Source organism: Adiantum capillus-veneris, chromosome 4 (genome assembly GCF_014529385.1).
Source record: "Adiantum capillus-veneris isolate H3 chromosome 4, ASM1452938v2, whole genome shotgun sequence".
Taxonomy (NCBI): domain Eukaryota; kingdom Viridiplantae; phylum Streptophyta; class Polypodiopsida; order Polypodiales; family Pteridaceae; genus Adiantum; species Adiantum capillus-veneris.
In genome coordinates, this window is record NC_140934.1 from 130,212,793 (window position 1) to 130,226,168 (window position 13,376).

The window sequence follows — 13,376 nt, forward strand, 5'->3', positions numbered from 1 at the left end:
ACTTGGGCGCCCATGCTTAGCCAACTAATCCCTTGAATGTTCCAGTTAGAGTGCGCCTCTCATCGGCAATCACTCTTACCCTTTTCCTATTGGACCGACAAGCCCGGTACCTGACTCTACCAAATAAATAATACAATGTCCGCCGTAGGTTACAACGTTCGTCGTAGGTAATAGGGTGTGTGTGAGCCGTGAGGGTTAACACAAAGAGTTAGGAGCATAGACACTTACTACAATATAATTGATAGGGTCAGAGAAGGTGACAGCTACCCAGTGGCCCTTGTCTGAGTAATGTACCTTGGAGATCAAATTAGTCCATTTGCAAGAGATACCTATGCCAAAACCACCTCTTCATGAAGCATGATTAGTGTAGTACCATTGATAGCCCCTGATCCTAATCTCTAAAGGTTATTCATAAGATCCTTACCTTTTGCCTTGAGTTCCTGTAGACACAAGAAATCAAGATGCAGGGACAGATCCTACATTCAATTTTTAATAATCATAGGTCTGGTAGGGTCTGTGAGACCCTTGCAGTTAAGTGAAAAACCTAAGATTTTGGTACACTTCATTTCTTACTATTCTTTTGAGGTTTTTTCATGGAACCTAAAGCTATATTAAGATCTAAGGACTTCTCAACTTTTCTTTTGGCTTTAGAGACCTACATGTTGGGCAGTGATTCCTCCTCTGCCTACGTCATTAAAATATTCATTGAAGGAACAAGAGAAGAGGCCAAGGCTTCTTTAGAAAGCTTATCCTTTGTATCAAGCTCCTCAGCAAAGTGTAGAACTTCCTTAGCTGCATTCTGCATGTTCATCTAAGTACTAGGTATATGTTCCTCTTCACTTCCAGAGTCATAGAGTCCTTTGGATTGTATATTAGGACTTTCAGGAGGGAACTGTGATGCTTGCTCACCTTGCTCATCATCTTTTGGATCCTCTTGACCTGCTTTCATGCCATTAGAAGCATGTGCAGTAGCATTTTCCAGATTAAAAGGGTCAAATACATCTTCTAACAACACATCAAAATAATTAACATTAGGATTAGCACCATTTCTCCTTCTCTGTATTCTTGTGGAGTTTCTTCTATTGATAGGAAAGATATTTGATTAGCATTGTTAGCTCCTTTATTAACAACTTCATTTGGTTTGGACTGCTACAGAATTGGACAATCTTTAACCAGATGGCTCTGTTGAAAACAATGAAAGCAAGAGTTGGGTAGATCCCTATACATGACTTTTTGCTCATGTAGGACGCTACCAGAGTAGTCCTTGATAGGAACCAGGCTTTTAGGGGTTTTGGTAAGATCCACTTCAATAAGAAGCTGAGGATCCCACTTGGGATTAATCCCTCCTCTAGCTTTCTTTCCACGAACCTTACCAACAACCCCCCCAATGTTTCTGAGCCAGGGATAGTATTCGACAGGAAGATCTGGGAAGTCAACCTAGATGGGCACCTTGGAGGGATTTTCTCCCCTGGGGTTGAAACCCTTAAACCAATTAAAAAAAGATATAGGGATATTTGTAATTAGCCATTGTCCTTCAGTGATGACCTGCAGAGCATTGTTAGCATCCTCAAAGAAAACAAGTAGTAGTTATTAGGCAAGTAGTGAATTTGCTGAGGGAACAAGTTTTTGTTTTCCTAGTTTAAAGCCACCTAGCTTTTAAGAGATTCCAAGGATGGTCTGGGGCCATGACACAATCCTATAACCTCTCTGTCAACAATTGATTGTGCCAGGCATCTAGCTGTTCCTTTACTAATATTGACCCCATCTTCTTCATTATGAGCTGAGTTAGCAGTACAGTTCTTTTCAGAGTTACAACCCTCCTGGTTTTTGATAACTGTGTCAGCTTGAGGAGGGACACTTTCAACAGGCTCAAAGGTGGGGGTAAGAAGAGGATCATTGTGGGGACCAGGTCTAAAACATAGAGGAGGATTAATTCTTGACTGCTGCTGGTGCCAAAATTCATGATTGAGCTACACAGGCAAAGACATACCTGGGTTATAGTGTTGAGATGGACTAAACAGAGGATTGAAGAATCTGTCTTGAGGGCCATGTATCGCTTTGGCATATGACAATGGGGCAATGGGGCTTGAGTTGTCCTGGAGTGCACTTGAAGAGGATTTATGAAGCCACCACCATACTGTCAGATGCCCTCCAATAGAGATGCCGTTAGATGTAGGTTTCATTGACATGAAGGATCTGAGTCTGTGTAGGGGAGCTTCTTGGAGGTTGAAGAACTAGAGTAGCTTGGGAATGATGAGAAGACAAACCAATGTTCACTCGGGAGCCCTTGCTTGAGGTTTCCATCGAAACTATAGCGCTTGGATGAAGCATGCAGGGAGATGCCATTGAGAAGGGCATCATCATGCAGGGACATGATGCTCTCATCCAAAGGGGAAAGGGTTGAGGATTGTCAGCAGAAGGGAATGGTGAGCAGTACTAGGTGAAGTGGTGGAGGAAAGGGAGGTCGACACAATGATGCCTAGCATGTACGGAATCGTAGAGCTCTCAATACACTCATTCCCATCATTGACTCCATACCATCATTCGTGCTCAAGTTCTGGATTGTGCAAGAAGGATTTTTTGCTTCGAGAAGCCAGAGTTTTGAAAATCTTTGTATGCTAACAAAGTAAAAATCTTCTAGACATAATTGAAAACAAAGAATTGGGAGATAAAGGGAATGCAATCTTATTGTCAACCCCAATAAAAATGGCTTTGTTGAATGTCATGTTGTGCCTTTTACAATAAATACAATAAATCCTTGGTGCGAGAGAAATCCAAGAAGGTGAGGGATTCAAGTGGATGCCCCGAGGGAGTGCCATACGTTATTTGGGCTGTCATGTTGGCTTGGATTTGTCTCAAGAACAACAGACTGCTTCTCTCCTCCTCTCCATCAAGAGGAAGCTGCTACATTGTAGTTTTGCACGGCTGTCTTTGGTTTATGGAGCGGTAGAGGTCAACCAGGTGTTGTTGGCTACTATGTGGTGCATCACATCTTGTTGAATCTTCTCGAGATCCTGTATCAATCTGCTGGAGAGACTGGTCATGAATTTTTTGTGGTTAGGGTACGACATTCAATCATCCAAGGCCAAGGTGTCCTAGCAGGTCATTACCTTACCATGTTTTCCAAGGAGGGTTATGGCTCATCGACCTAGCACGGAAGAACCAAGCTCTTCTCGGGAAGCTGGTGGTCAGAGGACTTCTTCCAAGGGAGGAGCCCTAGAAGGAGTTGTTACTACACTTCCGACCTGCCTTGTGGACATCCTATATGTTCAAGGAAGCATGATGAATAGGGGGGGTGTTAACTGGTGGTGTCATGGACTCAATGGCATTTTGGTTGATGTGGCAACCTCTTTTTTTACCAAACGGAGAGCTAAACATCTCCATGTGTGCAGAACATGATAGAGGAAGAAATGCTCTCTCTCTCTCTCTCTCTCTCTCTCTCTCTCTCTCTCTCTCTCTCTCTCTCTCTCTCTCTCTCTCTCTCTCTCTCTCTCTCTCTCTCTCTCTCTCTCTCTCTCTCTCTCTCTCTCTCTCTCTCTCTCTCTCCATGCAAGTGGGCACCCACTTGCATAGAGAGATAGGCTATGCACATGCAAGGTCCCATGCAGAAGGATGCTAGGGAATCCATGCTAGAAAATGTGGTGTGCAAGAAAATTATCCTTTGATGGCTTCCTTTGAAATCTAATATGTTTTCCATCTATGGCTCCAACTATTTTAGGTAACACTATAATGGCTTCATACCCCTCCATTATGCTTTTAAGTCTATCACCCTCAAGTACGAAAATATTAAAGCATTGGGACATGCTACATTGGGTCAAAATGCGACATAAAATCATGGTTTACTTACGTATAGTGGACTCCCCAACATGGTTAAGACAATTTATTGACTTGGAAGAATGACCATGTGCGAGTCTCTACAATACACATGCTAGTGCTTAATAACGCGCAATAGGTGCATGAAAATATAAACCACCACTGCATGGTAAGAAAGGCTCCACTATATCTAAGAGTGGATTGAAGGACTCATAAGACATGTGATATGCAAAGAAATACTTGGGCTGATTATTTAGTTTGGCTTTAGACCATAGCCAGCAATGAATGGACGTCCAAAACACCTCCTGCCTTGGAAAACCCCACCATTGACAAGGCCCATATCTCCATGCATTAGGCTCTAATAACTCATGAAAACTCCCCACATCATGAAGTACATGAAATACAACACAGACTGCGAGTGTATCTTGCACCTCCCATATGCAAACTGATGTTGTGGCCAAGATTGTTGATCTTGGATGCCTGTAGCAAAGCACTGTAGAAGCCAACATATATGCAAATTCTCCATCCAACATAGACATGGCTATCCATAAATAATTCTACTTAAAAATTAGAACGATGTTTGAACTAAGAAGTCAATAGTGTTACTTTGTCCACCCAAAACTTAGGATCCAACTACTTTGTTGTCACATGCAAAGCAAGATGCATAGCGCCATGAACTAGACTATAATGAAATAGAATTTTCAAACTTGCTCGAGAATACCACATATACTTACTAATCATAGACTTTAGCTAAAGTCTTTGAAAGCTCCAATTAAGTGGAAAGGTAAATCTACTAGGGTTCATTGCAACAAGCAAAGATGAAGCTTATGTAGCACTTGCCAGTGGTGAGGAGGCTTGGCAGGTAGTTTCACACATAATGCCACACACATGCCAAACTTACTATGTTTAGTGTGTCTCCGCTTAGCCATCATTGCAAATGGCTAGGGGAGGGGAGTCACTTTTTAATGAAAGTGATAGGAGAATGTTGAAGAAGTGATATGCTACGGTCCAAAAAAGTGGTGGGGCATATGAGAATCTCCACTGGCTGGGGTGCTACTCGTGCATGTGCACACCCTAAGAGAGAGGGCAAGAGTCTCTTCTCCCTCGACAAAGAACCCACACTTGAATCCGATTGTAACCCGAGTTGCCTGTCACTAGAAGCTTTCCCTTTCTATTTTTCTTTCTCACTCTCTTGCTACCATGGCTACGCAAGCCCTCTTCGCATGCTCTAAGGTTAGCCTGGCCCATCCCAATGCCCGTGTGGGATTTTCCTTTGACTTGAAGAAGAGTTCAGGCTTTCAAGACTACCTTCAAGATGACCGATGGCAAGAAGATAGTGGAGGTTTAAGGGGACACCTACCTCTTGGATGCCCACAATGTTAAATTTTGAGCAATAATGCATATGTGGCTCCTCGGAATGGCCTTAATATCAAACATCTCAATTTTTTAAAGGGTGCTTTTGAGTGCCACACCATTGGAAGCGCTCAAAAAATATCATTGCTTGCCTGATGCTGGCAAGGAAGTTGGGCTTGAGATGCCCTACTAAATTACTTCCACAGATTCTCTAAGATTCCCTTTATTTCCTTTTGAGTGTCACATCATTGGAAGCGCTCAAAAAATATCATTGCTCGCCTGATGTTGGCAAGGAAGTTGGGCTCCCTACTAAATTACTTCCACAGATTCTCTAAGATTCCCTTTATTTCCTTTGAATGATTCACCACCCTTACAAAAGGATGGTAAGCTTAGGTTTCAAACCCTTGCCTTTACGAGATCAGCTTCTAAAGTGCTCCCATAACCACTCCCACGTCAAGTTGCCCTCCCTCCCCACTTATGGGAAATAAAATATTGCCTCTGCCTGAGCGTACCATTGCCCTGCCTCTGCATGCACCTGCATGTTTGTACATCGCCTCACCCACACCTGCCTGCTCTGCTTGTTGCATTTCCCAACACCCTTTTCCGTCTCAATGCATCTCGCTTGATTCTCCCCTTTTCTGAAATATCTCCTATAATTAGATGGAGGATGGTTTTTCCCTTACATGCAACTTCTACCCCACATGTAAAATTGTCATCACCACTCACATAGAGGAAGATCTTAATGGATCCGCTAGTTATGCATTTCCATCTTCTCCTATAGGCTTTTTTTCCTTCTCCTCAAAGCTTTGAAGCTTTAATCTCCCAAGCGTATCTTCCTACTTAGTCCCTATATTCTAAGTCATATTCAAGGAGTTAAGAACCTTGTAAGATGGTCGAGCTTGCTTCTACATTCACTTCTTCAACTACTTACAAAACCCGCTCTGTCTTCAACAAGATCAATGGCACCAATTACCAAGTATGGAAGTTTAGAATGGAGATTATGTCCATCAAGTCTAACTTTGGGACATAACATCAAGAGAAGAGGTGTACTCTGACTAACCCAAAGAGAAGGGCGTCTATGAGCACCATAAATACCTACAATGCTTGGCAAACCAAAAACACTAGTGCGTAAATGGAGTTAATTCTTCATTGCCAAGATTGGCAAGTTCAAATGGTAAGAACCCTTCCTACTGCTCATGCTATTTGGAAATTCTTTTAGAAAATCTATGAGAATATTGACATTGCTGACCAAATCTCCTTGATCAAGAAGCCGGTTAACACTACCATGTCAAAAGGTCAGTCATCCTCCAAGCTCTTAGCGAGATTCTACTTGATGAAGTCCTTATATATGGACTAGCCATCTTGGAGCAACTACAATATATGCTTTTATTAGCATCTCTCATGTTATCATGGAGAGATTTTACTACCACTCAAGACACAATTGAAAATCTATAGTTGCACAATCTTGTGGCCAAGATTAAACAAGAGGAAACTCTTAGAGAGCAAACCTTTGGTTCTCATTGTTACCGTATACATATGGTAGTGACGTGTGTGAACACACTAGGACTGCCGGGGCATTTTTTCCCTCTTTAGGAGGTTTTTTCCCCCATGCATTGTATATACGCCCATCACTCTAGGGCTATCTATCTTTCCATTGCACACTAAGTAATACACTCTCAGTTGTGTGCCTTGAGCTTCCTTCATCTTCTCCAAGCTGTGTGCGTTTCTCTACAACCCTCGTCTGGCAATTCTGGTGATAAGGGCAAAAAGAATATGCGTTTCCATTATTGTAAATCTAATGATCACTTGATCAAGCAATGTCCTAAGTTGAAGGCCAAAGAGGCTAAGAAGAAAGAGGGTGGTTCCACTGCAAATGCTGGCTCCACTACAAATGCAGCCATTGTTGAGTCTTCTCTCAAAGGAGACTGTGATGCTGATGTTGATGCAGAATGGGCTTTTAGTGCAGAGTGCACTTACAATCTTGTTGTCCATGATGCATGCCTGTCAGTTGCTGCAGATTCACATGTGTGGTATTTTGAAAGTGGTGCTACAAAGCACATTACCTCACATCGTGAATTATTCACCTATCTCGAGTCTGTCCCTCATGGGATTCAGTCACTTGTGCCAACAATGCCTCTTATCCGGTTAAGGGAGTTGGAAAGATTGTGCTTACTGCTGCAAATGGCAGTTTTTTTGCACTTGTTGATGCACTTTATGTACCTGGGATCAAGAAGAATCTTTTGTTTATATCTGCACTTGCTAGACTTGGACTTGTAGTCAAATTTATGGACGATAGATGTACAGTTCATGATCTCAGTTTTGGTGATGAAATTGTTGCATTTGGGCTTTTGTGCCGTGGGTTGTATAAGCTCACTTTGTATGACAAGTGTGGATAAAATTTTGCAAATGCAGTTGCAGATTCAAGGGCTATTTCAGATGCAAAACTTTGGCATGCATGTTTTGGTCATCTGAATTTTGCCTGTTTGCTGCGTTTGCAGAAATCTAATATGGTTGCTTCTTTCCCACCTGTTGAATCACCTGTCAAACATATTTGTGAAGGCTGTATTTTGGGTAAAATGCAGCATTCTAAGTTTCCAAAGGATGGTTCATTTAGGGCCACATGCAGGTTGCATCTTGTGCATAGTGATGTTTGTGGCCCCATGCAAACTCCGTCCTTGCGCAATTACCTATACTTCGTGACTTTCATTGATGATTACTCCAGGAATGCATGGGTATTTCCACTTAAAGCAAAGTCCAAAGTTCTTATGTGCTTCAAACAATTTTTGGCTATGGCTGAAAATGTCTCAAAGTGTACTATAGGCACCCTCCGTTCCAATCGAGGGGGGGAGTATATGTCTCATGAATTTAATGCATTTATGGCTAGTCGTGGGATAAAACACCAATGTACGGTGCCTTATACACCTCAGCAAAATGGTGTTGCTGAGAGGAAAAACAGGTCACTTATACAGAAATGGCACGATGTATGGTCAAAAGTCAAGCTTTGCCGCATTCTTTTTGGCTTGAGGCCATCATGTGTGCCACTTATGTACTAAACAGGTGTCCTACAAAAGCTTTGCAGTCTATTACTCCATATGAAGCATGGCATGATAGAAAGCCTTCTATTGAACACATGCATATTTTTGGCTGTTTGGCATATGCTTTGGTGCCACAAACATATCGCAGAAAATTGGATGATAAGGCTGTCAAATGTATTTTTGTTGGTTATAGTGCTGAAAGCAAAGGTTACAGGTTGTATCATCCGCAAACAAAGTTATTCTGGTTTCACGGGATGTAGTGTTTGTGGAAGATTCTGTTCAACCCTTGTTGTCATGTACTAGAGACAATAATGTAAGCTCACACGACATTTATGACACTTTGTTGCCTCTTTTCAGTGGTGGAAATACAAATGTAAATTTTAATGAGGTAAATGTACAGCCTATGGGGGTTTCTGAAAATGTTACAGATTGGTCTATTACTAATGCAGATGTACATTATGTACTTGATGAGGAGAAGCAGGCTAGAGATATGCCAAAATGGCTGGTGCATACATTGCATGACAGTAACTTGGATGCACCTTTGTCTAGTAGTACTTGTTTAGGCTCTCACCATGCATCTTATGCATCAAATTGTTATGCTTTGGCTGTGTCTAGCTTACATGATGTTGAGGAACCTCTGTCTTCTGATGAAGCACAGAATTCAAAAAATTGGATGGCTACATGCAATCAGAATATGATGCACTTATAGAAAATGACACATGGACTTTATGTGATTTGCCTCCTGGCAAAAAGGCCATTGGTACGAAGTGGATTTACAAGTTGAAACGCAAGCTGAATGGTGAGATCGATCACCATAAAGCTCCACTTGTTGCAAAGGGTTATGCACAGCAAAAAGGCATAGATTATGAAGAGACTTTTTCTCCCACTTGTCGTATGACTACTGTGTGTTTTCTATGTGCATTGGTAGCTCATTTTGGTTGGGATGTACATCAATCAGACATTGTCATTGCTTTCTTGAATGGTGACATATTTGAGGAAGTTTATGTAACACAGCCTCGCGATTTTGTCAAAAAAGGACAAGAGGACAAAGTGTGTAGATGTAAGAAGGCTTTGTATGGGTTGAATCAATCTCCTCGTGCTTGGTATGAGAAAGCTGACACTCATTTGGTCAAACAAGGCTTTCGTAACATTCCAACAGAAAGCACATTGTATTTAAAGCATGAGGGTGATGTACTTATCATTGTGGTTCTTTATGTAGATGATTTGTTTATCACTGGACCAAATGAGAGACATATTACTGAATTTAAGGCTGATTTGAATGCTACTTTCAAGATGAAAAATTTGGGGCTATTGCATCATTACTTGGGTATACAGTTTAAGCAGTGTGATGGTGGTATTGCCTTGTGTCAAAAAAGTTACATAGAGACATTTCCATTTAAGTTTGGACTTGAGGATTGCAAACCTATTGCCACTCCCATGGAAATAGGTTTGAAATTGAGTCTTCATGAAATTGGTGATCCTGTTGATGTCACTCTTTACCAAACTATTGTTGGATGCCTCATTTATGTATGCAACATGAGGCCAGATATTCAGTTTTTTGCAGTCTCACAGGTCAGGAGATTTATTCATAGCCCAGGGTCTAAGCATTGATAGGCTGTCAAGAGGATTTTTTGCAACCTTAGTAGCACTTTACATCTTGGCTTGTTTTATCCCAAGGGGGAATCATTGTCGCCAGACTTACATGCTTTTTCGGACTCAGACTGGGCTGGTTGTTTTGACACGCGAGTGTCCACAAGTGGTTTCTGTTTCATGCTTGGCAGTTCATGTATATCATGGTTGAGCAAGAAGCAACCTACTATGGCCACTTCGAGTTGTGAGGCTGAATACAAGGAAGTCTTCACAGCTACGGTTGAGTGTGTATGGCTTAGACGCCTTATGGCTGATTTGGGTGTTGGACAGGACACTGCCAACACTATCTACACTGACAGTCAGAGTACATTGGCAGTTGTGAGGAACCTAGTTTTTCATGCTCGCACAAAGCACATTGAGGTGCATTACCACTATGTGAGGGAGATGCTCTTAGCAGGAGAGATCAGCTTGGCTCATGTGCCAGCATAGGACAACCTTGCAGATCTTTTCACAAAGGCATTGTCTCGTGAGAAGCTCAAAGCTTTTCGCAAATCTTTGGGCTTACTCCCCTTTGTGGACTGATCATGTCCTCAAGGTATGGCACTTCCCTTTACTCATGTGATAGCTCTTGTTCACCATATCACTCCTGGGGGGGATTTGTTACCATATACATGTGGTAGTGATGTGTGTGAACACACTAGGACCGCCGGGGTATTTTTTCCCTCTTTAGGAGGTTTTTTCCCCCGTGAATTGTATATACGTCCATCACTCTAGGGCTATCTATCTTTCCATTTCACACTAAGTAATACACTCTCAATTGTGTGCCTTGAGCTTCCTTCGTCTTCTCCAAGTTGTGTGCATTTCTTTGCAACCCTAATTCCAACACTCATAACCCTATGGTTCTTATTACTACTTGAAAGCATCAGAAGCATTTTCAAAAGAGATCACATAATCCTCAACAACCTCAACAACAAGGTCAAGGAAAGAAGTCCTATAATAGTCCACAAAGGCATAATCACAACAACAAGCAAAAGAAATGTACCAATTTTCATCGCCTTGTGCATGAGACAATTTTCATCGCCTTGTGCATGAGACAAAGGACTGTCGACAACCCAAGCATCAAGGTAATGTTTATCAATGGCCCCCTATTATTAGCACCCACCTTTATCATCAAAGAGGGGTAGGCCCTCATTTCTCTCCACATCTCTCCCTAGTCAAGCCCAATATGTTAAAATCTCTACATATGATAACAGCTCTCATTACCCCATGTAGTTATATGCTACTACTATCTCTTCTCCATCTGGCAACCTCTCTCTCTCTCTCTCTCTCTCTCTCTCTCTCTCTCTCTCTCTCTCTCTCTCTCTCTCTCTCTCTCTCTCTCTCTCTCTCTCTCTCTCTCTCTCTCTCTCTCTCTCTCTCTCTCTCTCTCTCTCTCTCTCTCTCTATTATCAGGTTAATTAAGTATGTTTTAGTGCTAGTATGTTAAAGTTTTCACACTACCTCCTTCTCCTGCTCAACATTCTCCTCCACCATCTCTGATGCCAAGTGGTGGTGGCGATGGCTCCCTCCTTGATGGCCTTGGGGCCATCATCGCTCAAGGAATGGTTTTTGGGAGTGGAAGTGCCATTGCACACATAGCTAATGATGGGATAATGGGATTGAATACAATGACGCATGAGCATGTAACCCTTGATGCACCAGGATTTGCAGCTTCCCCAATTTTGATCACAATTAGTGGGTCAGTATCCTCGTGGGTAAATCAGAGTAAGTCCTTCCAAGATTGCATCAATGCTTATGGAAGTGACATTGGACAATGCCAATTCTATGTTGATATGTTAAGTGAGTTGCATCATGGACCATCCACCCTGTAATGCATGGAGAAGGGAAACAAAATAAGAGTTAGAAGGAAGCTATCTAGTAATGTGATGTGACTAAAATTTTATGGCAATCTATTTGGACTCCTCAAATGGAGTATTTTACTAATTTGATTTGATTTGTCCTGTGATGGAAATATTGTTTGGTTACTTTTTTAATGGCAATATTGTCCTTTGTAAGGTACAAGTGTGTGAAAAAAAATTGGTACTTTTGGGAAATTTTATAAAAAAAACAAAAAGGGGAGAGAGAGAGAGAGAGAGAGAGAGAGAGAGAGAGAGATAGATTTTATTATCGTCCTCGGAGGTCAAATATGACCTATGGGACCAAAGTTACATGTGATGTAGTATGTGTATGGCTAATGAGTGACACTCTTTTGTCCAAAATTGTGGTGGTGATGAGAATCGCAATGGAGAGCCCACACTGTGGCTGGGAGAGGAAAGTGTGTAGGTCTAAGTTATGGTTGAAAATGTGAGAGAAGCAAGTTCGGGTGTGACCAAAAGCTGAGCACTCTAGTAGTGTGTGGTACTCAGACTCTCGAACTTGCAATGACCATAATGTACACAGTCAATTTGAATCTTCTCCATTGCCCCAACACCCTATCTCGCATCGAAGGAAATGGGAGCTAAGCCGAATGGCTGCAATAATGCGTATCACGGACAAGGGAATAGGCTCAAGCGTGTAAGTGTGAGTACGATTTCCTCTTTCAACAAAGAACGTGGTTTTGTAGTTGGGGGCAATATGGGTGGTGTAATGTATGAAGCGTGACCCACCGGATTTCTCCCAAGCCGTAATACATTGGCATTGTAGAAAAGCTTCATTCACTTGGGAGTCAATTGAAGCATCATGTACCAAGTGTAATGCATCCCGTCTCCCAAACCACTTCTTTATGTCTTGCATCCATTCCGTGCTCAAGATCTTGCTTTTATGTGTCATTTGAACTTTTTTGCTTGCTTCCCATCCAATTGTAGGAAGTCGATGTGAGGGGGTTTTGCGCATCTTTATCATGTACTCCACAACCCTTTCCATGCCCATAACTTCTCAATTGGAAGAGATCTCAACTCAAGAAGGAGGAGCATATATGGTGTTTGTGTCTTAACTCGGAGAAAGTTTGTAAGAAAACGCTTTTGGACATTCTCAAACTCTTTCCAAGTAGACTTTAGGATGCTCCCGCCCCACATTTCAACTCCATAAAGAAGAACCAGTGTCACCAATGCATCAAAAAGATACTTCTTGAGAACCCACCACTTGATGTTTCCTGCATTACACATGTTCTCAAATGCATAATATGCTCTCTCTCCCACTTCCAAATGATGCATAGCACATTCATGCCACTTGTGATTGGAAGAAACCTCAAGGCCAAGGTACTTAAAGCTCTCAACAACTTCAAGTGTCTCATTGTTGTACACAATGCATGGCTTCTCCTTATGGTTGGTTTTCACAAGCATAACCTTTGTTTTAGATTCATTCACAATCAACCCACTATTCAAGCAAAAGTTCTCAAGAACAACCATAAGGTTTTATGCATCTTCTAAAGTGTGTGCTAGAAGCACTACATCATCCGCATACAACAAAAGCATGATTACCGCATTGCAAATAGTGACCTCTTCAATGCCTTCTTCTTGCATAAATTCAAGTACCATTTGTTCCAATTGATCGATGCATAGACCAAAGAGAGTTGATGACAACGGACATCCTTGTTTAACCCCAATA